Source organism: Panthera onca, chromosome B2 (assembly GCF_046562875.1).
Source record: "Panthera onca isolate mPanOnc1 chromosome B2, mPanOnc1 haplotype 2, whole genome shotgun sequence".
Taxonomy (NCBI): domain Eukaryota; kingdom Metazoa; phylum Chordata; class Mammalia; order Carnivora; family Felidae; genus Panthera; species Panthera onca.
The window spans coordinates 115,546,547-115,570,700 of NC_138343.1; positions in this window are offsets into that span (position 1 = coordinate 115,546,547).

Below are 24,154 nucleotides of genomic sequence, written 5' to 3' on the forward strand. Positions count from 1 at the left end.
GAGATATTCTATATATAACAAATATTATATATGGCCTTCCGTCATCTCTCTTGCACCCCTCTTTTTAGTACAAATATCAAAGGGAGTGTTGAAGCTGTCCCTACAAGGTTACATTCCACCAGAAATGCAAACCAAGCGATTGAGCACATTAGCGGAAGATCTGGTGAAGGACTATCCTAAGTAAGGCAAACTGCAATTGTGAAGTCCTTCACACGACAGCAAACTTGTTGCGCTTCAGGAGAAGCAAGTTGGTCAGTGTGGTCCAATGAGAAGGGTGTTGATGAGCTCAGAGGGCGTGAGGAAGGGAAGTATATGGCTAAATCAAGGACAGTGATCTAAGCCATGGTGAGGAGTTTGGAATTTATCCTCAACTTATTGAAAATCTATTGTAGGATTTCTTAGCAGAGCAAGCTATGAACTATTCACATTTTAAAATGACTGTTATGGATGGTTTGTTGAGATTTGATCTGATGACAGGCAAAACAAGCAGGGAAGCTCCTCAGAGGTTTCAGCAGCAAGGAAACTATCCCAAGGCAGATTGTGTTTAGTCTCTTAAGTGTGTCTTGATATTGGAAATCAACTGAAATTACAGAAGACTTAGAAATTGATGACACTAATGTGTATTGAAACCTAAAAGATATAGGCAAAGTGGAACTTGGGAAGAAATGAACAACAATAAAATAATCTGCTTAAAATGTTGGAAGTGAACTGAACATTGAGCTAAACATGCGTTAACATTAAGAAAGTAAGGTAAAATAATTTAGGTGGGTAGGACGAAGAAAGCAATAAGCAAGAATTAAATAGAAACAAAATAAGACTAAAAACTGGTTCTTTGAAGAGACAAGTAAGGAGAAAATTGGCAAGCTTGAAGAAGAAGAAAAAAAGAGAAGACACATTAATTCCTGTTACAGGTAACTTTTGTGAGGGTGTAAACTCACAATTCCACCTTTTCTGGGATTGGCCTCCAGTATACAATGATTGATTCTTGGTGGCCTCCTCCATGGTTTGTGGGCCTATCCCAGTAGCTGGTTTTCACCAAGCAAGGACTAGACAACTCACTCAAGTTGGATCAGTTGTGGTTTCTTCCCCCCCTTGGAAATTTGGCACTTAAAATTATGTGCTGGCTCAGTATATGGAGCGTGTGACTCTTGATCTCAGGGTCGTGAGGTCAAGCTGCATGTTGGGTATAGAGTTTACTTAAAAAGATCAAAAAATAAAATCTTTTAAAAAGTAAAAAATAAAATTATGACAGACAGAGACTGAGCATTAAGCTTTTCTCAGTTTTATTTTCACAATAGCCTTTTTCTTTTTTATAAAAAAAGCATACATCCCACTTAGGCTTCCTGAATATTGCAATTGTGAATTGCGCCAGTGTGTGAAAACCACTAGAGTGCCAAGCAAAGAAGAGTTGGAAATATTAATGTTGGTGTTGAGGAAGTGAATGCCTAATAATTGGGTAACAAATCCTCTTGCAAATCAGGGGATTTCTTTTACATTGAATTAAATAAAATTTAAGGAGAACCTAATAGAATTTCCATTGATAAATCATTAAAAATAATTTTTAGGGGCGCCTGGGTGGCTCGGTCGGCTAAGCATCCGACTTCGGCTCAGGTCATGATCTCACGGCCCATGAGTTCGAGCCCCGCATCGGGCTCTGTGCTGACAGCTCAGAGCCTGGAGCCTGTTTCAGATTCTGTGTCTCCCTCTGTCTCTGCCCCTCCCCTGTTCATGCTCTGTCTCTCTCTGTCTCAAAAATAAATAAACGTGGAAAAAAAAATTAAAAAAAAAATAATTTTTAAAGAAATACCACTAAGTAATTTTTGTCATATAACCAATAATGAGTTCAAAGAACTAAATAACTTTGCTATATCAAAATTCCTTCTAGGGGTGCCTGGGTGGCTCAGTCAGTTGGGCGTCTGTCTCTTGATTTCAGTTCAAGTCATGATCCCAAGGTTGTGGGATCAAGCCCTGAGTTGGGTTCCACACTAGAGCTTAAGATTCTCTCAATCTCCTTCCTACTTCCCTGTCCTCTGCTTGTGCGCTCTGTCCCTCTCTCTAAAAGAAAAACAAATGAAAACCAAAACATAACTCCTTCTAGGACCAGCTATTAATTTATATGAAAAAGCTTTCTCAGCACTTGTATTTATGAAAATGAAAATAAGGATAATATGAAATGTTGAACCCTATCTCATTTGAGCAATAACACTCATCATGGAGCTTATGAATTAATAAAAAAAATGAAAAAAACAAAATCTTCAGTCTCCTCCATTGCACTAAGAAATGCATTTTCAACTAAACATTATATTTTATGATTGATAATTGTCAAAACTTGTGAATTTGTTGTTTAAATCAATGGAGAACAACTGGTCATTATCTAATAATTCAGTCCCAAAGAAATAAATAACACTTTGATACTTACAGTCAAAAGAAATTAAACGTTAAATTTATAAGCATAGTTTTCTTGTAAAAAATATTAAAGGATAATAAATAAAAGATGCTCCAACATAAAAATATATATCACCTTGGTATAAAGTTTTATGGGGTTAAGTGAAACATCAAGAGGAAGAAAAAGGAATAATGTGAAATTTTTTACTCATAAAAGCTTTTCAAAAAAAGGATTGTGGTGGATGTCAAATCACTGTGGTATTTAGATTCCACTGGATACATTTTGAAGTGACAGAATAGTATCATTTCTTTTTTTTAAAGTTCACACATTTATTTTCTGAAAAAGAGAGTGCGCATGCACACATGCACAGGAGGGGCAGGGAGAGAGGGAGGGAGACAATTGTAAGCAGCCACCATGCTCCACAACGAGCCTGATGTGGAGCTCGATCCCATGACTGTGAGATCACGACCTGAGCCTAAATGAAGAGCTGGTCACTCAACCGACTGAGCCTCCCAGGTGACCCTAGAATAGTTTCATTTCTAAAGTTATGTATTTACGATATATACCTACGATTATTTTTTTTGCAACTAAGTTTGCAATGCAGAATCTTAAAATCTTTTTTAACGTTTAATCATTTTTGAGAGACAGGGAGAGACTGAGTGTGAGTGGGGGAGGGGCAGAGAGAGAGGGAGACACAGAATCTGAAGCAGGCTCCAGGCTCCAGGCTCTGAGCTGTCAGGACAGGGTCCTATGCGAGGCTCGAACCCATAGACCTGGGGATCATGACCTGAGCTGCAGTCGGACACTCAAGCGACTGAACCACCCAGGTGTCCCTGCAATGCGGAATCTTTACTCTCAACTTAAAAATTCTTTACAAATACCAAATGATGTTATATACCTGAAATTAATGTTATCTATCAACCATATCTCATATAAGTTCTTATATAGCAGTATGTAAACAAGATGGTTGATGACCTCTGTTTCAGAGAGGAGACCCGCCGCTGGAACATGCGCTGCAGAGGTCTGGGGAAAGCTTCTTCCTTTCACAGAGTAAGTTACATCTGCAACAGAAAGAGCCTTAACAATTGCCAGAGTTTTTACACTGTGCAGAGTAAGAACACAGGCGTTGAATCTGAATCCTCCACGCTACTTTCTATATGATACTGGACAAGTAACATACTTATTTATTCCTCAATTTCTTCACTGAAAAGTGGGAAAAAATATGATGGTTGTCTCTAAAGTTGTTGTAAGAATTAATACAGTGCCTGACATATAGTAAGAATCTGCAATATTCGTTGTTAATGTAATGAAGAAATGGGCTCTAATTAAAGATACAGGAGGGAATATTAGAATATTTTAAACAAGTGATTGGCAAATTATGGAAAAGTGAATTGGATTTGTCTTTAAGAAAATACAAATTGCTAACTTCTATTTATAGAAAGGAGGAAGCCAGAACAGATCATCAATTATAGAAGAAACTGCTACCTAAAAAGATATAGGGATTTGAAAATTTGATGAATAAGTTCTTCTAACTTGTATGAGACGTTTAGGTTTTTAGAAACTGCTTCTAAAACCAGGATTACGGTGGGGGCATCTGGCTGGTTCAGTCGGTGAGGCACGTCACTCTTGATCTTGGGGTGGTGAGTTTGAGCCCCACATTGGGTGTGGAGATTACTTACAAATAAAAAAAATCTTAAAAAGAATGGGACAAGGTGGAAATTGCTATTCTGGTACTAGCAAAACTTGTTAGACAAAAAACTTACATAAATACATGCACACAAACACGACAAATCCCACTTATAAAATATGATTTAAAAAATCAAAGTTTACTCTAGGAATAGAACCAGACCCACATATTACAGAAACTATTGCTATCATGGGACTAAGAAAAAGTAAAACACCAAATACTTAATATTGAGATTTGCTGACCCGAGAAATAGCAATATATAAGGATGTTCCTTAATGGGAAAGCTCAATATGTACAGATACCAATTTTCTTTAAATTGATCCTAAAATTGAGTGTAATTCAAATCAAATTTCCATGGAATTATGATTTTAAGTTTTGTATGAATTAAAGTGGGCAAAGAAATGAGCATCTTCGGACACTCTTGGTGGTAGTGCTATTTGCTATAATACTTTGAGGAGGATAATATGACATTATGTATCTAGATGAACAACACGCAGTCTTTGATCTAGCGGTAAGGTGGATATTGATTGATCGGTGAGGATATTAGGAAGGGAAGAAAGCAAGTTGAAAGCTATGTTCAATGTCATTCATTCTGCTAAAAATCCTTATTATATATTTAGATGTGTTTGGATATACGGAAGAAAATATCTCAAAAGGTATACATCCAAATGTTAGTTCATGAGTCATTGGGGATTCTTTACTACTTACCGCATACAGTTCTGTAACATTAGTTCTGTTTTTTTTTTTAACAACAGAAACACAGTTTTTAATAATTAAAATGAAAGTCACGTCTTGGGAATAATCAGGTTGACAGTGGCTGTTGGATAAACATGTTATTTACTTTGGAATTATAGTCAGAGAGATAGAGACCAAAGGGGAGAACTCAGGCTCAGAAAAATTATTTTCTTGCAGCCTCTTTCCATGTAGTAACTAGAGACAGATCTGTGTTAGAAACCAGATTCGCTGTCACTTCATGTAAACCACACTATAGCTTCTGCAGTCAAATGTTTAGACTTAAGTGCAAGACTTTATGTTGGTCTCATTTCATGTTGTCTTGTTAACTTAGCCCATTCTCCTCACCTTTATCCAGATAGTGTGGGCACTTTTGGTAGATCAAAACAACATATATTTCTTTCTAGTTTTGTGACAAATTACGTACTTATCTAAAATATTGCTGAAATATTTTAATTATATAGAACCAAGGACAGAATATAGTCCAAGTGTTAGTGTCAAAAGTCTCCCTGTTTCTTTGGGTAACTACCTAGTAGTGGAATTAGTTGATCATATGGTAATTGTATTTTCAATTTTTTGAGGAACCTCCGTACTGTTTCCCACAATGGCTATACTAGTTAACATTCCCACCAACAGTGTGTGAGTGTTTCTTTTTTCCCATATCCTCCCTAATACATGTTATTTCTTGTCTTTTTGATTTTAACCATTCTAACAGGTATAAGGTGACATCTCATTGGGTTTTTTTTTAATTTTTTTTTAAGTTTATTTATTTTTGAGACAGAGACTGAGCATGAATGGGGGAGGGTCAGAGAGAGGGAGACACAGAATCTGAAACAGGCTCCAGGCTCTGAGCTGTCAGCACAGAGCCCGACGCGGGGCTTGAACTCACGGACCGAGACATCATGACCTGAGCTGAAGTCGGCCGCTTAACCAACTGAGCCACCCAGGCACCCCTCATTGGGGTTTTATTTGCATTTCCTTGATGATGAGTGATGCTGAGCATCTTCTCATATGTCTGTTAGTCATCTGTATGTCTTCTTTGGAAAAAATATCTCCTCAGGTCCTGTTAATTTAAATTTTTTTTTAATGTTTATTTAATTTTTGAGAGACAGAGAGAGGCAGAGATTGAGCATGGGAGGGACAGAGAGAAAGGGAGACACAGAATCCATAGCAGACTCCAGGCTCTGAGCTGTCAGCACAGAACCTGATGCGGAGCTTGAATTCATGAACCACGAGATTATGACCTGAGCCAAAGTCAGACACTTGACTGACTAAGCCACCCAGGTGCCCCTCCTCTGTTCATTTTTAAATCAGATTTTTTTTTTTTGGTCTTGAGTTGTATAAGCTCTTTATATATTTTGGATATTAACCCCATAGATAGATAAATGGATAAGGAAGATGTGAGACACACACACACATATTATGCAGTCATAACCAAGGATGAAATTGTGTCATTTGTGACAACATGGATGGACCTAGAGGGTATTATGCTAAGTGGAATAAGACTGAGAAAGACAAATAGCTTATGATTTCACCCACCTGTGGAGTCTAAAACAAAACAAAACAAAACAAAAACAAGCAAAAAAAACCCCAAATGAATAAGGAAATAAGCAAAAAGCTTGTTTGCAAACTTTATACAGTACAGAGAATAAACTGATGGTTGCCAGAGGGGAAGGTTGGGGGGGGGGGCAGATAAAATGGGTGAAGCGTAGTGCGTAGTAGGATACAGTCTTCTGGTTGCAGAATGAATAAGTCATGGAAATAAAAGGCACAACATGAGGAATACAGTCAATAATAGCGTTGTGCGGTGATAGATGATAGCTACACTTGTGGTGAGCACAGCATAATGTATAAACTTGTCAAATCACTATGTTGTACACCTGAAACTAATGTAACATTGTGTGTCGACTGTACCCACATAATAAGAAAAAAGTCTCCTTGTTTCAAGAATATATGTTAAAAGAAAGGCATACTTTCACAAAACCGTGATGCCAGCCATTTATCCTTGAGATATCTCCACATCCTGGTCTTTCCTTTTGTTGCTGTGCCTTCCAGTCACAGGATAAAATAAAATGCCCTGTTGCCATCCAGAAGTGTTGTCGTCTTACTCTTCCCTAATTTTCCCCCATAGCTATTCCTGTGTCTCTACACAGCCCTTAGAAATGGACCTCACCCTCTGTCAGGCTGCTCTCTCTTTCATCTATCATTGATCTGTCTCTCTATCATCTGTTTTTTTTTTCTGCACAGGCACTTGCCCTTGGTCTTTGAGTGGATATGATAAACACTTTTCCTTTAACAGCTTCATATGTTATCTCTCCCAGGAGAGTCTAAATTTGCACAGAGAATTTAACTACAAATCTTTCCTTAGAAATATTCCAAATATAAAAAAATAAAATCTCTATAAACCAAGGGACTTGGGAAAATAGCTTAAAGCACCCCAGCAAATACTAAATTTCTTTGAAGCCCCATGGTTTAGCTCTATAATTTAAGCACTGCTGAGATCTACTTCATTATATGTTTATTTTAATGTGAAATTATGGCTTCAAATATGAAATAAAATGAATCATTTATTCCACAAAATCCTTACTAAAATTGACTCTCCATCTCCAAGATGTGTTCTGTTAATCCTCGGACACCACCTCCCCAAAGCACAGTATTTACTACTTAACTTTCACATGCATTTGTGTTTGGGAGTGTGTGTGTGTGTGTGTGTGTGTGTGTGTAAGGTATTATTTTGTATTGTTATTTCGCAAGGAAAGATTGCCTTCCCAATGTGTCTTAGGAGGCTGTGATGCTTATGTGTAGGAGTTAGATAGAAAGAAAGCCAGATGTGTACATAAGCTCCTTTTTAGGATTCTGGGCACTTGTGAAAGCTAAATTTCAAAGAGGCCATTTCGGTGTCTTAGGAAATTAGTCACTGGAAGGAATTGATGCAGGTTTTAAAAGAAATGGAAGTTCCCAGAGAGTGCTAATGCTCTGCTAGAATGAGCATCAGTAGGCAGGTAAATCAGTCATACAAAATGAAATTATGTATGCACCTATTAAGGATTACCTTCTTGCTAAATAAATGAAAATTGTTATGATAGACATATTGCTTGTAATTAAAAGTCCTTGATTATGGGGGGTATAGTGACAGCAGAAATTGGAGGCAACCTGCTTGAATGATTTTTTTTTAATAAAAATATCGCAAACACAGATTAAAAAAGTATATTTTACTTTCTTCCAATGTCTAAAATCACAGAGATAAAAGGGATAAGATAAATCTTTTAGTACTAAATCATCTTAGAGAGTATAATCTTGTTTTTGTTAATATAAATGCAATTCTTTCAAAGCATTATTTTAAATAATTTAGCACATGTTATCTAAATAATTCACAGTTACGAGTTAGATAACAGATGTTTACTAGGAAACCATTTATTTTTGTGAGACAAAAAAGGGATATCTTTCTTGATAAAGGTGAAGGGGCACCTACAGGGGAAAGTCAGAGGATGTAAGAGAAAATATAAAGGAAACTCCACTTTGAACACAATTCAGGGACTTCGATAAAGCTTGAGGGTTTTAAAGGACTAACGGAAATATTTTGCTGCTAGAACTGAAACTTAGAAAGCTTAAGATGCTGGCTCTGAAAGTCTCACCGAGCGAAAGGTTCTCTTTTCATGGGATCATTAAAGTAAAGCAAGAGAATGAACGAGTATTCTAAGAACTAAATGTGTTGTATGGGTTGATGGCTGGTGTGTCAGCAGTCATTGTCAGTAGCTGAAGTTCAGGGGTCTTTTTAAGTTCCACCTCCTGTATTCAATTGGCAATTTTGTCACTATTTTGTGTCCTTCTCATTCCTTGTGTTCCCCATCATCCTTATATGTTTTCCTTGTTAAGACCATACGAGTAAAAGGAAGGGGCAGGGCTGTTCTCAGCACAAACTTTTGCCCAGGCAACTCTTATGTCACTTTGGCACCTGAAACTCAAAAGGAGAGCATTAAATGTCTAATTTTTGCTTAGCTCTCTGCTGGTACCAAGCCAGCTCCAGTCAAGAGCCATAGTAAATAATGGCGATAAAACTTAACTGGAAAGAACTTTGTGGCTTTCTTACATGCTATATTTTTTCTCTGGGAAGAATTCCTCCTCACATATAAGATTTCCTTGTCCTGGCATGTTCCCCTTTTTACCAAAGCCTCCTCTTGTTGAGTGACAATGAGTTCACATGATGCAGTAAATCACTTTTAACCTCTCATTTCACTTCATTTTGTCACGATGACAGGTGTTTAAGCCGAAGTGTTTCCCTTTTTTTGGCAAGACTGGTGACCTTTAGTTTGTTGAAGGTGAAGTTTTCTGTGCGGAAGTGAATGATTCTCTCAAGATTTCCTTGCTAAATACTTCACGCAGGTCTAATGCTGTGGCTTAAGTACAATTTGTCATCTTCAGCACAATGTGCAGTTAATGTTTAGGCAAATGTTTTATTTTTTCCTTGGCTGGTTTTCTCATTGCTCATCCAAGCAAATCTTGTGCCTCTTTTTCTTATTCTATTCTTTTCTGATTTGTACACTTGCCATGAGTGAAAGGAGTGTTATGTATGAGGAGGGAGTGTGTTGTTCTTTGAAAGGTTTTCCTAAAGAATTTTAATATCTTAAATGATACTGATTTTGTGTGTGTATAGACAATTAAGATAAGTGAATTAAGGTGTTTTGACTTGTTTTATCATGTATGCTACTGAATTCTTCCCCACATTTTTGGAGCTATCTGGTTTTACATGAATTTGGCTTCTAAAGACCAACGCTAGGGGTCACCCTTCCTTATTTTAAGGATTTAGTCATTGCCTAGAACCCTCTGACAGTCCATTAATCTCAGAAGAAAGTAAGCAATTTTGTAAAGGAAAGCAAAAGTCTTTTGCCTCTAAGATTGTTAGTAATTTTGCTTTTTGTCCTTGCTCTGTCATGGAGCCCAGATTTGTAACAGAGTTTTATGAATGAGAGATTGCTCTTGTTTTTTTTCCAAAACAAGTTTGAGAGTAACAATTAACCCCGTTGATTTGAAGTATGACTCTATAGACAAGCATTTTAGACATAATATATATGGTTTTACCTGAAACCATTAAATCTGAAGATGAGTTCTAAATGTAATAATTTACCTGTGGTATGATAATAATTTTGCTTAATAAAATAGTACAAATATCTTTATAAAACAAATGGAAAATGGGCAGAGTTAGATAATTAATGATTACGGAGGTCTTACAGGTTCCTAAAAATTATTGAAGAATGAAATTGCAGACAAAGCATATACTGAACCATATCATGTTGTTTGTTCACACTTTCTTTGGTGTGTTTGGGTGTGTATGACTGAAAGAATATGTCTATCTATAGTCATGCAAAGATTGTGGAGAGTTGTTGTGAGTAGTTCATAGGTTTGCTCCACGGTTCAATTTTGAAGATAGGTCTTCTAGTTTTATTAGGAATTTTGTATCTCTTTGTGTCTCTTTTCAGTTGGAATATTAAAAAATAAAAACATCACTTAGAAAGAGTGCTTCTTCTTCCAAGAATTTTGTTTAAGAGTCTTACATTCCTTTTTCTTTCCTTGATAAGCTCTTTCTTTCCTTGATAAGCTCTTACCTCTGCCTGCTTCTCCCTTATACTTCTTCCTGGAAATGAATGGCTCCCGCTCATCTTTCATTTCTGACCTTTAGATAATAAAGACAATACTCTCCATTACTAAGTGCTTATGACGCACTGGGCATGAAGTCTTCACATCTTTATTTTATAGGTAGAGGAGTGGAGGCTCAGAGGTACAAGAGCACCGGAAGTAGGCTCTGACCCAAGGCTGCCTGACTGCAGAACCACGCTCTTAAGCTCTAGACAGTGCTGATGCCACCAGCTGGCTACTCAACTGTGTATTTCCACACGTAGAAATACCTAAAGAGCACATATTCACACATTAGGTGGCAAATTCAAGATTGTCTGTAACCCTCTGAAGGTAATGATGCCCTTTCAAAGGAATAACTCCAGTGGTGGCATTTTGGGCTTAGGAGTGGGGTCAGTAGGGCAGCAGTTTGGCAACAGTGGAGACCACAAAACACCCTAAATTTGTTCCATCTCAACCTAGAAAAAAGAGTCCCGTTCGGGTGTTGGCAAGGCCAGCAGCATCCAGAGAAGTAACCAGGTGAAGCATTCTGTTGCTTGTTTGCAGTGATGGTCTGGTGCGTTGAACAGGAAGAAGGGAGTGGTTAGATGAGAATTTAATTCCATTTCATGGATTCTTTGGCTATTGTTTTTTCCTGTCTGTAGGTTTTTTCCCAAAATCTGGAGGAAAAACAAATTTCCTCTTCCTCTGTGCTCCTAGAGCAATTTGTATGTATATATATATTTCTGATAAATTTCTCAGTACCTCCTAATTATGTCTTTAGTTTCCTGTTTCTACACCTAATCTACAGCTCACTGAAGCTGAGACAATGTCTTATTCTTTGTATATCCCTGACATATGTCATGATGTCAGACATAGGGGGAACTGAAAAAAATGGTTGTGAAGAAATGAACTCTCAGCTTTTAAAGGACTCGTTGCCATATTTTTGCAACACAAGACTAAAATATTGGTGAATATGAGAGAGATGGATGGGAGATGGGGTGTGTGTGGGGATGCAACTGAAGCAAGTTATAGGTAATTAGGAGAGGTGAGGAGAGAGAGCAAACCCAAGGTAAGTTTTCAAAAAGGGAAGGGAAGTGGTGAAGCCTGCCGCATTCCTGGACCAAGGTAGCTGTTCTGTGTTAATTTTTAGACAGCAGTCTATATATTGTACTTGAAAGGTTAAAATAATCTTTTGCCAAACTGGGTTTGGTAGAAGTGATGAAATTTCCCTCAGTTCGTTTTCAGAGTTGCCTGAAACTCCGTTTAGAGGCTGAGGAAGCATCATTTTACAATCTGACGCCTGTTGAGACATCTCTGTCACTGCATCCACACGTGCTGCTTCTGTTTTTCTGCGACAAACTACCCATGAAATGTGCCAATTTCCCATGTTTGCCACAAAAATTTCCCTCACACTCAGTATTTTTCAGTTTAGAAACTCTCTTTAGGGCTGATGAGGCTATCAAGAGCAGTCCCGTGCTCACCTCTATATTGGCTATAGTCTCTCCTCTGAACCCATCCCCCCTTCTCTCTTCTTTCCTCTGAGTAAATCCTTCTCTCTGCTTCATGTGGCCTTGGCACTAGCAGGTGGAACAAAGAGAAGAAATGAACAGAAAAAGATCTTATTTGGCTGATGTTTCCGTGAGCTGGCATTGAGCTCCCTGGGACTTGATGTGAGTTCAAACTACCTTTTTCTTATAAGGCACTTTTTCGGGGGTTCATCACAGACTCCCCTCCTTCTACTTCACACTGGTGAGGATCTCACATGTGTAGTCTCCTTGTGAGGGAGAGTTCCTTGCTTACCTTTATATTTAGACAGGCATCTCTGTCTAAACGGTTTCTTCAAAGGTGCTCTCTGGTTCTGACATGAAGACAAAAGAACCCATAATTCCCTTTCCCTTGGTTGGGAGAAGTGCAGCAAACCAACTCTCCAAAAATTCTCCAGTAAGTTCTCCAAACCTTTTATACACTCCGTGTGGGTGAGACACTGAAGACCTCTGAAACCAATTCCTCTTCAGCATTTTCTGAAAAAAATCTCACTTTGGGGAGGTGGTCTTGTATCTGACTTTGGTAGGGTCTCAGGGCTCTGGCAGAAAATGGATATGAAAGCAGTTCCATTTTGACCTCCCATTAATCAGATTATGGCTTGTGCTAATATGCTAAAAAAGAACTAAAACTCCACGTGGTTGAAGTGCTTGCCCAGTGTCATTATCTAGTAAATGGAACAATCTACTTATTTTGGTTGTGGTAAAATATGCAGAATATAAAATTCATCCCTCTAACCCATTTTTAAGTGTAAAATTCAGTGGCATTAAGTACAATCACATTGTTGCGCACTGAATATACCACAAATCAAGGTCTTTCTGCTTCCAGGGTGTGTGCATTTTTTGTGACTCTGAAGATTTTTGTTCTGTGTTTACGGTACTCTAGGCTTCACGAGAGGTTCACCAGGCTCTTCAAGTACCCTCTTCTTTTTTCTCCAGTCTTTCTCTTATACTCGAATATCTCCTCTATATCTAATGAGCTTTCTTGTATAAATATTTCACTTTTTTTTCCTGTTTATTTATTTTGAGAGAGAGAGAGAGAGAGAGAGAGCACGTGTGTGTGTGTGTGTGTGTGTGTGTGTGTGTGTACGCACGCATGTGAGCAGGGGAGGGACAGAGAGAGAGGGAGGAAGAGAATCCCAAGCAGGCCCTGCACGCTGTCAGCACAGAGCCCGATATAGGGCTCAATCTCATGAATGTGAGATCATGACCTGAGCCTAAATCAAGAGTTGGACCCTCAAATGACTGAGCCACCCAGGTGCCCCTAAATATTTCACTTTTAAGTTGTACTAAAAATCCACATCCCTTCAAAAATATTTATTGAGTGCCAAGTACTGTTCTAGGCACTAGGGTTAAAACAATGAAAGTGATGGATAAAAATGTCTGACCTCCCAGAATTTCATTCTATCGAACTTCTTGTGCAAATCCTTTGACTCAGTAATTATACTTCTAGAAATTTATCCTGTAGGAAAGTTTGTACAAGTGCATTGAGATTTATATAATATAATATGATATTCACTGTAGCACTGTTAGTCATGTGAAAAATTAGAAACAAGCTAGAAGTTCATCAAAATAGGACTGGCTGTATAAGATATGGTATCTATTGTGCAAAAGCTTTCTGCAGCTATTAAAAATAACAAGGTAGGTTCGGGTCTGTATGTTTAGGCATAAAAGATATTTATCAATGTATATACATATTTGCATAGGAGAAATTCTGGCAGCATATACATAAAAATGGTTTCTTCTGGAGGTGGAATTATGGCAGCCTGTCCTTTCTTTGTGTGTCATTTCAGCCTGCCTTTCACTCATTTCTATGCAGTGTGAATATCTTTTCTAAAGGGTACATACTGTTTATGTAATTAGAACTTTAAAAATGTGCAGGGTGCCTGGGTGGCTCAGTCGGTTAAGTGTCCGACTTTGGCTCAGGTCATGATCTCACATTTAATGGGTTGGAGCCCCATGTTGGGCTTTGTGCTGACAGCTCAGAGCCTGGAGCCTGCTTCTAATTCTGTGCCTTCCTGTCTCTCTGCCCCTCCCCCACTTGCACTCTGTCTCTCAAAAATAAACAAACATTTAAAAAAATGTGCAACCTTGTTAGTAATTTTAAAAATCCAATATAAACAACAAGAAACACCATTGTTTTTCAAATTGGTTTAAAAAAGGAAAAGAAGAATAACGGTGTTGTCAAAGGTGTAGGGAGATAGTCTTAATTCATGGATGTCCTATTGACACCACTTTTTCTAGGGCGTAGTACTCAGGCCGGGTCAGTTAAGAGGTTAGGCTGGCTCGTGACTTTAGGCAATACTGCCCCCTAGCGGTCAATATTCTCTGGTCATGTAAACCTCCTGGGTTCCAAAACACTGGGAAATAGATGCTTACCTAGGTGTGGAGTCCAGGCATGTGGCTTGACCATCCACTAAGCCACCAATTTGTCCACCCCTAGTCCTGCTATTGTTATCTGAGACCAGTGATATGAAAGGAGAGAACTATGTCATCACGTGCCCAATGTAAAAGAGCAAGGTCTCCAGAAGGGGAGAGCTTTCTTGTTGGCTAAGTGAAAAAAGCACTAGTGTTCCGAGATCCAGAAATGGGCAGCATGTGGTCTGCTGAGGGGCTGTGGGAAAGATAGGGAAGACTGTAAGACTGGAGGACAACTACCAGGGTATCACAGAACTGGCCATAGCTCCTTCTACTCCTCTAGTCCTTATAGGAGGACTGGTTAGGAGATTAAAGCTCACTCCTCATTTGTGCTCTCACCCTATGTTAGACACATTTGTGTTTACCAGCAGAGAGGCCAGTGAAAAAGATCCACATATCAAAGGTCAAGAAGCATATCTGTTTACCTAAAACCTCCACTTCTAGGAATTCATCCCGAGGAAAAATAATTGGCATCTCCATAGATTTATGCACAAGAATGGTTATTACAAATAGCAGAAACTAAAGTCCAAAACTAAGGGATTGCTGAAATATATTTATGTCTTTATCACGCAATTGGATACTAGGTAGTTTCAATAATCATCTTGAAGAATACTTACTGTCAAGGTAAAATATCAAAATATTTTTATTACGTAAAAAAATCAGGTTGCAAAACAATACATAACCAATTTTGTGAGAAATATAAAAAGCATGTATATATTCACGTGATTGAGAGAATACTATATATGAACCAAAATGTTAGCAATGGTTATCCTGGACAGGTAGATTTTTAAATGGTTGGTAATTTCTTCTTCATATTTTATACATTTCCGATTTTTTAAAATAAACATATCTTACCTTTATAGTTAGAAAATATTTAATCTAGGGAAGTGTCAATGTAGGTGCAATTCTAATTCTTCCTTTTAGGTAACTGTCCTCAGAATAGTTTTTTACTGGCATAAATTTAAGAGTCAGTGATTTTATTTTATTACATTTAAAAAAAATTTTAATGTTTATTTTTGAGAGAGAGAGACAGAGCATGAGTAGGGGAGGGGCAGAAAGAGAGAGGTAGACACAAAATCTGAAGCAGGCTCCAGGCTCTGAGCTGTCAGCATAGAGCCCGATGTGAGGCTTGAAACCATGAACCATGAGATAATGACCTGAGCTGAAGTCAGGTGCTTCACCGCAGGCGCCCCAAGAGTCCGTGGTTTTAGATTGCGTAATATGTGTCTTTAAGATGATCTCATTATTTAATCAGAAAGAATGAAATAATATATGTCACATAATTCAAAAAATATATTTTAATCTTTTTATTTTTTTAACTAAGAAGAGTGGCACATGTAGGTCGGGGAAGTATTCTTGTCTATCAAATGGAACTAATGCCACTATCCTGTTGCTCCTCTCAGAAGTAAATGAAATTGGTTCATGGAAAAGTCCTGGCTCATAGTAAATACTTTTGAATTATTACCTATCAACAGCAACAGCAAGAAACAGTAATATCTTAGACATGATGTCCTATACTCTACATGATATTCTAATAACCTGTCTATTATATTGTCTCTTCCACTGTTTTCATTGTTAAGCCCTGGTTGTGTGCAAAGAGTTGCCGAGTTACATTCTTAGTGTACTTCCAAGTGTGTAGGTGGATACTGGTGAACGTGTCCACCATTTAATGACTATTGTTCCCCATCTTTCTTTCCCCATTAGACAAATCAAATCTGTTACCAAAATCCAGATGGACACATGCTATATTAAATTCTGTTTGGCTCTACATTTGACTTCATTTTAATCAGCAGTTGAAGGAAGTACCATCTTCTTGGCAAAATATTCTAAGATCTGTTGATTTTTGTTCTTTAATGAGCTTGCTTTTAAAAATTTTTTTTTTTACATTTATTTATTTTTGAGAGATAGAGACAGAGCACAAGTGGGGGAGGGGCAGAGAGAGAATGAGACACAGAATCCGAAACAGGCTCCAGGCTCTGAGCTGTCAGCACAGAACCGGACGTGGGGCTCGAACCCACAAACCGTGAGATCATGACCTGAACTGAAGTCCGACGCTTAACCAACTGAGCCACCCAGGTGCCCCATTTTAAAAAAATGCATTTATTTATTTTTGAGAGACAAATTCATTAGAATAAACAAAGTAGAAAGCAATTCTGAGTGCAAGAAAGCAATTCTTAGATTCACAGAGTGAATATCATTGGTGAACAGATAAATTAAGGAAGAGTTGGGCAAATACAAAAGGCACAGATAACTACTTCCTTTCCATAGTAAAAGCTTCTCATATCTGTGCATATGCTTAGCAAATTCAGAGGAAGGCTGAGTTAAAAGTGCTAATAATTTTATATTATTTCCACATTGCAATATATCTAAATAAACACCATGGTAAGGTTCCTATCTATTTCTTAATGACAACTTACTAAACAGAAATTAGTGGAAAATAAAAGGGATCTTTAAAGACATTCATTTGTTTGTTTTGTTTTGTTTTGTTGTTTTTGGATGAGTGAATTGAGTTTTGCAATCTTAGTATGAAGGGTGATTTTTACACTTATTTTTGTCACTTCTTCCCTGTCAGTGAAAACCATTGATTGGTTGAGCCAGACTTGTTACAACAGTACAAATGTGCAAAGTTAAATGCATTTATTCAAATGCAAAACACATACGTCTATATAATTATGAGTCTATTAAAGTACAGGTAGAAACACCTAATTTCAATGGAATAAATTACTAATTTTGAACAGTTTGTCATTAGAATGAACAACTTTTCAGGCTATGAATTATTTATCAGTGAGAAATAATCATCAAATGGCCCTTTGCTATTATTATGTTTATACTATAAAAATGTTGTTTTTGAATATAAAAAAATATATATTTGAAGTGTCAAACAAAAGTAGCAAGCTCAATTTAAATTAGTTATACTAAGAGTTCAGGACTTTTACCTGTCATGGCTTTTGATCTGGCAACTTTAAAAATCAAAAAGGGCATGGAAATAGAGTGCTGGTTTGAACCTTTGAACTTCAAGGTTCCTGGACTATCCAAGCAGGGTTAGTCCATATTCTGAAACCATGTGTAAACACTAGCTTGCTGGTTTTGTAATACACATTTATTCTCCCAGCTGGAACTCGTATAATTATTTCTAGAAATTTCATTTGGGGTGCCTAGGTGGCTTGGTAGGTTAAGCATCCAACTCTTGATTTTGCCTCAGTTCATGATTTCCCAGGCATGAAATCCAGCCCCACATGGGGGGCCACGCCTGCTTGGGATTCTTGGAGACTGCTTGGAATTCTCTCTCTCTCCCTTTCTCTCGGCTCCTGCCCTTCTTGCACTTGCATGCTCTCCCTCTCCCTCTCAAAATAAATAAATTGAAAAACCCAGAAATTTCCATTGCCCTAATTTGTTTCAGATTTTGATTTATAAAATGTCAAGCAAGCTTTTACTGGGAACTTAAAATAAAAAAAATAACTAATCATATAATACAAGTTTGCCACTATATCTAAAAATACGGTAGGTGATGACCCTCCCAAGCAAAATAATTACAGTGCTTTTGTGAATATTTAAATATATTGAAATGTATTGCTTAGCTGTCCCAAAGAAAAGAAATTTTACCAAGGACAAATTTAAAATGAAAGCAGAAACATCCTGGAGGCAAGGATGTGCCGAACTTGCTTTCACACTGAAAGACCTAGAGCTTACCCTTGGAAGGTGCGTTGACTGTAGGGAATAGGATATAAAGCCTAGAACCCATGTAGGATGCACAGTCTTATTGGAGATATTTGCACATGGCTGAGACTCTAGTGTAAGAGTACAGGGTGAAGAGAATAGAACCTAAAGGGCTTTAGGGGACTACAGGGGCATTTTCTGTTTTCTGTCTCAAGCTTTGTTTTGGGAAGAAGAGAAAAAATAATAGGAGAATTTATATCCAAAAACCAACCCTCAAGCAGATTTAAGGTGCAAATTCATATTGTGTTGATCAAAAACATTTAAATGGAGAGTATAGTTTTAAATTATCCAGGGTTAGTAGTCCCTCCCAGCAATTTCCAAACACAAAGACAATTTCTCTCTAGAGAAATAAAACTTCAAAGAGGTCCTCAAAGAATCTTCTCTTATCAAGTGTACACAAATATGAGTGCGAATTTGAAAAATCTCAATCTCTTTCAGTCACACACACACACACACACAGAAATAAGAGACTATAGGAGAGAGCCAGGTGAAATGATACTCTTTCACCATCATTCTCAACACTTTGGACTTTGTTAGATATGCATCTTTAAAAAAATATGTTTATTTAAAGAGACAGAGACAGTGCATGTGTGCAAGCAGGGGATGGGCAGAGAGAGAGAGGGAGAGAGAGAATCCTAAGCAAGCTCAGCGCTGCCAGCACAGAGCCCAATATGGGGCTCAATATCACGAACCATGAGATCATGACCTGAACTGAAATCAAGAATTGGGCTCAACTGATTGAGCCACCCAGGTGCCCATTCATCTTAAAATAGTAAGGTTAACTGAAAAAGCATATACTGACAAAAGAGAAAGAAAAATGTGGTGAAGAAAACCAAACTCTAATCTGAAAGAATATAAGAAATTAGTGAAAGCAAAAAAGGAAACAGTAAAAAAAAATCAGGTCAATAGCAGCACATAAAAAGTTGGTATAAATGAATCTAAACACAGCAGCAATCACAATAAACATAATTTTGTTAAACTCTGTACATATAACTTCCAGACTAAGAGGAGAATGTAATAAGATTCTAAGGTTCTAATCCAAAAGAAGGCTAGAAATTCATGAAAAAAGAAACAGAAAATAAATAGAACAATAAAAGTACATAAGAAGGTGATACAGTAAATATCAATGACTGAACTAAATTTCTAGTTAACACAAAAAATTAAAAAATGAGAGGGGCACACCTGGTGGCTCAGGTGGGTGAGTGTCTACTCCTGATCCTGGCTCAGATCACGATCTCAAGGTTTGTGAGCTCGAGCCCTGAGTAGGGCTCTGTGCTGACAGCACAGAGCCTGTTTGAGATTCTCTCTCTCCTTCTCTCTATGCCCCTCCCCCACTCTCCTTTTCTCTGTCTCGCTAAATAAACTGAAAAAAATAATAAAAATTAAAAAATAAAACAGAATAAAAATTAAAGTATCTATTGTTTATGTGAGACAACATAATACTATAAAGACATGATTGAAAAAAATGAGAAAATGGTACTCCCTCCTCAAAAAAAAAACCACAAACACTAAACCAAAGAAAGCTATTTTCTTTTCAGACAACATAGGCTTTTACGGCAAAAAGTGTTATTATATATGAAAAAGGTACTAAATTTGCTATTGAATGGGTGCTGGATGAGATGCCCCAAAAGATGCCACTTTGGCATAAAGATTATTTTGACTTAAAAGTAATAAAAACCCAGCAGAAGCAGGGAAAGCTCTCTGCCTCTGCCATAACTGCCTAAATTTACAATGGAAAGGAGAACCTGTCCCAGGAAGAGAACCATTAACATAGGATCCCCTTTACCTAAGGAACTTATCTGCATAATAGGACAACTCATTTTTCCAAACATCTTTCACCTTCATGCTAATGAGCTTTCTCCCCTTCATAACCTCAAGCTCTTCCCCCTGTCCTTAGCTCATACAGGCTTCCTGTTGCCTCATTGTCTTCAGAATGTCATGCCGTGTGGATTCCCTGTATTTAGACCTATTAAATTTGATTTTCTCCTGTTAATCTGTTTTATGTCAATTGGATTCTAAGTCCAGCTAGAAAGACCATAGGGCAGAGGAAGGTCTTCCTCCTCCACACTATAAAATGAAAACATTAAAATAGTAAATGAGCAAACTTACTGTCTTAGTAGAAGATTTAAAAAACTATTTCTCTAAAAATTGATAGTTCAAGGAGACAAAATAAATAGTAAAGATACATCATATTAATATGTTTGATATAACAGAGAATGATGTTCCCATGGTATCCTTAAAGACAATCACTTGGACAAACTCAGTATTGGATATTTTATCATTCTCCACTGTTGTGCATTACATCTGTTACGTATCTTTTCTGTATGTGTGAATATCTATCTCTAGGCTTTGTTTTCTCTATTTGTTTATGCCTGCATTGAGATAATACTGACATAATTGTTATGGTGTTTTTTTTTTAAGTTTATTTAATATTTTTTGTTTGAAGAGAGAGAGAGTCCCAGGCAGGCTCTGTGCTGTCAGTGTGCATCCTGACATAGGGCTCAAATCCACAAACCCTGAGATTATGGCCTGAGCTGAAATCAAGAGTCATATGTTTAACTGACTGAGCCACCCAGGTGCCCCATTATGTTTTTTAATAAAAACAATGGTAGGACAGTATCTCGACATTGCTTTTCTTGTTCAAAACTTTATTTTTTTTATTGGTAGAATCATTAGCTTTCCATATAAACTTTAGGAATAGAAAAATCAAATTCCATGAAATTCTGTCAGGATATTGTTTGGAATTGAAACTATAAATTACTTTTTATTGTTATTGAAAATCAAATCTCATTTTCTATTATATTTTGTAGTGGAAGATTACCGATTCTACTTTTTTGCAATGCCTTTTAATATTTCTAACAATATGACTCTAGATTGCTGTTTTTTTTTCTTTTCATGTTTTTATTTAAATTCTAGTTCGTTAACATAGAGTGCAATATTGGTTTCAGGAGTAGAATTTAGTGATTCATCACTTACATACAACACCCAGTTGTACCCTTCTTAATATCCATCACCCTATCTAGCCCATTCCCCACCCACCTCCCTCCATCAACCCTCAGTTTGCTCTTTACCGGCAAGAGTCTCTTGTAGTTTGTTTCCCTCTCTTCTCTTCCTTGCCCCCTTCCCATATGTTCATCTGTTTGTTTACTTAAACTCCACAAATGACTGAAATCCTATGGTAATTGTCTTTCTCTGATTGACTTACTTGGCTTAGCATAATACACTCTAGCTCCATCCATGTTGTTGCAAATGGCAAGATTTCATTTTTATTTTTTTAAGTTTATTTATTTTGAAAGAGGGAGGGAGGAAGGGAAACAGAGAGAGAGAGAGAGAGAGAGAGAGCACATGCATATAGCAGGGGCAGAGAGAGAGAGAATCCCAAGCCTGGATGTGAAGCTCAAACTCACAAACCATGAGATCATGACCTGACCCAAAATCAAGAGTCAGATGCTTAACTGACTGAGCCACCCAGGCTCAGAAAAGATTTCATTCTTTTTCATGGCTGAGTAATATTCCATTATATATGTATGTATGTGTGTGTGTGTGTGTGTGTGTGTGTGTGTGTGTATAGTTGATGGACATTTGGGCTCTTTCCCTAGTTTGGCTATTGTTGATAATGTTGCTATAAAGAATGGGGTGCATGTACCCCTTTGAATCAGTATTTTTGTATCCTTTGGGTAAACACCTAGTAGTGCAATCGCTTGATATTAGGGTAGTTCTATTTTTAACTTTTTCAGGAACCTCCACACTGTTCTCCAGAGTGACTTCACCAGTTTGCATCCCCACCAACAGTGAAAGAGTGTTCCTTCCCCTTTCTCCATATCCTTGCCAACACGTGTGGTTTTTCGTGTTGTTAATTTTAACCATGTTGACAGGAATGAAGTGGTATCTCATCATGGTTTTGATTTGTATTTCTCTGATGATGAGTGATGCTGAGCATTCTTTCATCTGTCTGTTAGCCATCTGGATGTCTTCTTTGGAAAAGTGTCTATTCATGTCTTCTGCCCCATTTCTTCACTGGATTATTTGTTTTATGGGCATTGAATTTGCTAAGTGCTTTTTTGATTTATCAGATATGTCATTTGGAAATATCTTCTCCCATTCCATAGGTTGCCTTTTAGCTTTAGTTTTTGCCTTTTCTTTCATTGTGCAGAGCTTTTAATCTTGATGAAGTCCCAATAGTTAATTTTTGCTTTTGTTACCCCTGTCTCTGGGGACATTTCTACTAAGGAATTGGAATGGCCAAGGTCAAAGAGGTTGCTGTCTGTGTTCTCCTCTAAGATTTTGATGGTTTCTTGCTTGACATTTTGATGGTTTCATCCAGCCATTTGATGGTCTTTCATCCACTTTGAATTTATTTTTGTGTATGGTGTAAGAAAGTGGTCCAGTTTCATTCTTCTGAATGTTGCTGTCAGTTTTCCCAGCGCCATCTATTGAAGGGACTGTCTTTTTTCCACTAGATATTCATCCCTGTTTTGTTGAAGATTAGATGACCATATAGTTGTGGGGCTATTTCTGGGTTTTCTATTCCATTGATATATGTGTCTGTTTTTGTGCCAGTACCATTTTGTCTTGATGTCTACAGCTTTATAATATAGCTTGAAATACAGAATCGTGATATCTTCAGTTTTGTTTTACTTTCTCAAGATTGCTTTGGCTATTTAGGTCTTTTGTGGTTCCATACAAATTTTAGGATGAAATTTAGGTGAAAAATGCTGGTGGTATTTTGATGGGGATTGCATTTTTTGTAGATTGCTTTGGGTAATTGCTTTGATTTTTAACAATGTTTTTTCTTCAAGTTCATAAGTATGGAATGCTTTTTCATTTCTTGGCATTGCCTTCCATTTCTTTCATAAGTCTTCTACAGTTTTCACAGTACAGATCTTTTACCTGTTTGGTTATGTTTATTCCTAGGTCTGTAATTATTTTTGGTGCAGTTGCAAATGGGATCAATTCCTTGATTTCTTTTTTGTTGCTTCATTATTGGTGTATAGAAATGCAACAGATTTCTGTGCATTGATTTTATATCCTGCGACATTGCTGAATTCATGTATTAGTTCTACCAATTTTTTGGTGGAGTCTTTTAGGTTTTCTATGTAGATTATCATGTCATCTGCAAACACTGAAAATCTGACTGCTTCCTTGCTGATTTGGATGCTTTTTATTTCTTTTTGTTGTCTAATTGCTGAGGCTAGGACTTCCAGTACTATGTTAAATAGTTTATATTTAACTATGTTTAACTATATTTAACTATGTTAAACTATATTTAACTGTGTTAAATATTTCCCCACTGAGGATGATATTAGCTGTGGGTCTTTCATATATGGCCTTTATAATGTTGAGGTATGTTCCATCTTTCCCTACTTTGTGGAGGGTTTTTATCAAGAATGGTTGCTGTATTTTGTCAAGTACTTTTCCTAAACCTGTGGAGAGGATCGTATGTTTCTTCTCCTTTCTTTTACTAATGTAGTGTATCATATTGATTGATTTGCAAATATTGAACCACCCCTGCAGCCCAGGAAAAAATCCCACTTGATTGTGGTGAGTAATTCTTTTAATGTGCTGTTGGAATTCAATTTGCTAGTGTATTGTTGAGAATTTTTGCATCTACCTTCAGAAGGGATATTAGCTTGTAATTTTCCTGTTTACTGAGGTCTTTGTCTGGTTTTGGAATCAAGGTAATGCTGGCTTTGTAGGATGAGTCTGGAAGTTTTTCTTTCATTTCTTTTTTTTGGAACAGTTTGAAAATAGGTATTACCGCTTCTTTAAAGGTCTGGTAGAATTTTCCTGGGAAGCCATCTGGCCCTGGACTTTTATTTGTTGGGAGATTTTTGATTACTGATTCAAATTCTTTGCTGGTTATGGGTCTATTCAAATTTTCTATTTCTTCCTGTTTCAGTAAGTATGTTTTTAGGAATACTAGGAACTTTGTATGTTTCTAGAAGTTTATCCTTTTCTTCCAGATTGCCCAGTTTGTTTTTTCATAATATTCTTTCATAATTGTTTTTCTGTGGTGTTGTTTGTGATCTCTCCACTTTCATTTGTGATTTTATTTATTTG